A 4,004-nucleotide genomic window follows, 5' to 3' on the forward strand; every position below is an offset into this window, starting at 1 on the left:
GAATTATGAGTGATTCTTATTCTTGGGTAGGAATAATAGCTAAAAAGCACTAATCCAGTGCATATTTTGAAATTTTAAAATAAATTGCTCAGAGGGGATTAAACATTCAAATTAAAAGTAGGGATTCATGAAGAAACAGACCCCGAAAGATAAATAAAGCACAAGAGAAGCCTACAGGAAGTGAAGCTCCAGCACAAGTGTTGGACACAGATGCCATCTGCTGGGTACCCACCCTCAGGACCTGGCAGCCCTGTGGTGTGTTTGGGAGGGAGGAAAATCACCTCCTGGAAGTCCTGGAAACAGGATGGGGTCCTTGTGATCACCACAGCAGGAGCTCAAGGCAGTAAATCCTGCCTCTAAAGAGAGGGAGGCTAAAGCAATGTCATCATCATGGCCAGGTCTGTGAGATCTTTGGGCTCAGAGGAGGAAGAGGAGGAGGATGTGTTTCTGGGATGGTGATTCCCCTTGTGGTTTTCATCTGCACTGTGGGAATCCCCTGCGGAGTCTGCGCTCCTGGTGACGCAGCAGGCAACCAAATCCTGGGCTTTTGCTGGTTTCACTGGACTCACACTTCTCTTTCAGAAGTGTGAGTAAATTAGGCTTGGACAACCTCAGTCATGGCTTTAAACAAGTGGTCCTGGATCTTTTGAACTCTCACTTCAAAGTGAGTGCAAGAAGCAGAACCACGTTCCAGGAGGGCATGTCTAACCTTTAATCAAGAGCATTGAGACACTTGCCAATGTTTCCTGTGCAGGGAGGAGAGCAGCCAGGGGCTGTGGAAAGTCTTAGGGCTGTGGAAACTCCTAGGGCTGTGGAAACTCTTAGGGCTGTGCATGGAGGTCCCACCAAGCTGCTGCAGTGCAGTAGGCACAGCTGGCTGCTGCCAGCACTCAGTACAGCTGTCCTGCTTTCCAAGCTGCTCTGGGTTTCAGCCAGCACTGGTGGGTGCCTGCAGTCACCAGTCTTGGCTTAGGAGACTAAAGATAGTGCACTAGTGTGGCTGTTGATATCCTACTCCAAGAAATACAGTCCCAAATAAAAGGAAATGCAAAAGGAACTTGGCATTAAATTAGCAGTATAGGTCCCCTGCAGGGGATAAAAGTGACTCATCTGCATTAGAAGGCTGGTTCTTGTCATTTCCCATCTAGGGAATCTTGGTTGGGAGCTTTCAGCTTTCACACCTAGCAGCAATCAGGGAAATCAATACTATTAGTCTTTACTTTGCATCATCCACCCGTGAAACTCCATCTTCAGCCTGATCAAACCAACTTGCAAGGCTCTCCTGCCTCAGCCACAGGGTAAGACTCTGTCATAGCAGAGATCTGCCAGGTTCCCAGGACTCTGTTCTTTTTCTGGACAGAAAACATGCCTCTGCCACTGGTGGGCTGGATTTTAAGAGGGTTTTGTCTCCTCTGGGAAACAAAAATGGTGGTGGATAATGCTAAGCTGGGTGGGTGCCTGTTTCTTGCCTGATTTAGCTGCTCCCTGATGGCCAGTACAGGACACTGTCTAGCACTATTCCCAGATCTGCTTCTCTTTTAAGACTGTATTCTGCTGTGGCTGCTCTACAGCCTGGACCTCAGACATTCTTGTCTACCTAGGAACTTTCATCACCAGTGGGATTTCTTGGAAGTGCTCTGCTGGAAAACCAAGTGCTGATTTGATCTTGTGAAGTGCTGCCAAACAATATTAGCAGTTTTAACTTCCCTGCTGTGGCGTCATCCCTCATTCCTGCTCTGAGGAATCTGCAAAGACTGAGCTGCTCCATCTTTCCAGTTCATGAGGAACCATTTGCTGCCCAATCTTCAGGAGGAAACCACACTCCTCCATGTCTGGAACCACTGCAGAATGTTATAAGGCAAAATCCACAGCCCCTGAACACCTTCTCAAGTGCCAGGGCTGCAACTCTTCAGCAAGCACAAGCACAGGGCAGAGCTGAGGAGGAAAACGAGGAGGAGGACGTAGCTTCTTGCAGGCCAAGGAGGAGGAGGAGGTGGCTTCTTGCAGATCAATCCCTCATCTATGGACTTGCCCACCCAGGGATCCGGAAGGCAGAGAACTCTTAGGTTGGCCCAGTGAGAAGGTTTTGTTGTTACTGGCTGCTGAGAAATGAGCAGATGACTCATCTGTCTTCTGCCACATCCTTCTTTTACAATTGGTTTGTTGAAATTCCAGACAACAGGGCTTTTATCAGCTAAAAAGGGAAATGAGCTCAGTTACTCTGTGTAAATCCAGAGCAATTTATTTGTAGACTTAATCCTATGTAATGGGGATCACTTTTGAGACAGCCAAATTCCCTCTGGATGTTCCTTCTCCCTTTTGGTTTAAGAACATCCTGATGACCAAAGTCTTTTGGCTTTTCCAGTTTAATTAGATCTGAGGCATCTTTTTGTTGGAAAATCCCTGTTCCCTACTTGTCCCTCTCCTAATGACTGTGCAGCACAGAAGAGCCCCAAGAAAGAGAAGCCAATTTACTCTCCTTCTCCTCACGACCTTTTTGATGCTGTACTTGACTTACACAAAAGTTGGCATCATCTGATCTCTCACACAAAGGATCCCAGAAAGCAGCAAGATGAAGGAGTCACACCACTGGTGGTTCCACAACAGTCAGTTTTATGTGCTAGGCTTGCAGCTTGTGTCTCCAGCAGGAAATGCCAGACTTGGGAAGCAGATCTGTGCATGAGATACCGAGAAGTTAAACAGGAATTGCCAAGACCTGCTGTCAGAGAGGGACACTTCCCGTGTTTGACGGATTGCAAGGCACTTTTTGCAGAGTGAGCTGCTCTGCTTGGTTTTCCTTATCATCCCACCTGCCTCAAAACAGGGATGAGCAAAGATCTGAATGGAGGAAACCCCCAAATACTATTTATATATCTTCTTAGGCACACAGTATTAAAATGTGTTCAAATGTCTCTTATCCCCCGGGGGTCGGGTCTGAGCTGGCAGCACAGTCAGGGCAGGTCACAGGTGATTCCCTGCAGGAAGAAAGGCCCCGGGAGCCACACTTTGGCCCCTGTGAACCACAGCTTGTTGCTGTGCCAAGGCAAGAGGCCGCCCTGCTCCTTCCACCCCAGCCATGTGTCTGCATAGAACCACAGAATACCAGGTTGGAAGGGACCTCAAGGATCCAGCCTTTCTTGGCAGAAGCAGAGTCTAGACACAATGGCCCAGCGCCGCGTCCAGCTGAGTCTTAGAAGTGCCTCATGTTGGGGAATCCACCACTTCCCTGGGGAGATTATTCCAATGTCTGAACTGTTCTCATTTTGCAAAATTTTCTACTTGTGTCCAGCTGGAATCTCCCCAGGAGTAACTTGCACCCATCACCCCTCATCCTTTCCACGTGGCTCCTTGTAAGGAGGGAGTCTCCGTCTTCTTTGTAGCCACCCCTCAAGTACGGAAGGTGGTGATGAGGTCTCCCTGAAGCTCCTTTCCCGGAGGCAGAACAACCCCACCTCCCAGCCCTTCCTCGCGCGGCAGGTCCCCCGCCCCTGGCTTCGTGTTTAGGTGTTTGTTTGGAGGGGGTTCTGCAGCGACAGCGAGTGGTGACCCCTGCGCGGCGCGGGGAGCATCGCCAGGCCTGGCCTTTGTCCCCTTGCCCGTGGTAGCTCCGTTTTGCGTTGTCATCTGCTGCACCGGCAGACCGGGCCCCGGCGGGGCTCAGGGGCTGGGGGGCGCGGAGCGTGGGCAGCGCAGGCTGCTCGCTCCTGGGGGCGGGAGGAAAACCCGCCTCCTCGGGTGGGTTCTCACGCCTCTCGGCGCGCCGTGCTCAGCCCCGGGGCCGGTACCGCGGCGGGGCCCGCAGGGGGCGCCAGAGTTCCCCGCCGCGCACCCCGCGGGTGACGCAGCGCTCGCTGCCGCCTCTCATTGGCCCCGCGCCGCCCGGCCCCAGCGGCTCCTCCCCCGCGGCGGCCGCTGATTGGCGGGGCCGGCAGGAGCGCCCGCCCGAGGGCGGGGCCAGCGGCGGCGCCGGGGCAGCCCGGCGAGCGGCGGGGCCGGGGAGCGGG

The sequence above is a fragment of the Apus apus genome, chromosome 18, assembly GCF_020740795.1.
Source record: "Apus apus isolate bApuApu2 chromosome 18, bApuApu2.pri.cur, whole genome shotgun sequence".
NCBI lineage: Eukaryota > Metazoa > Chordata > Aves > Apodiformes > Apodidae > Apus > Apus apus.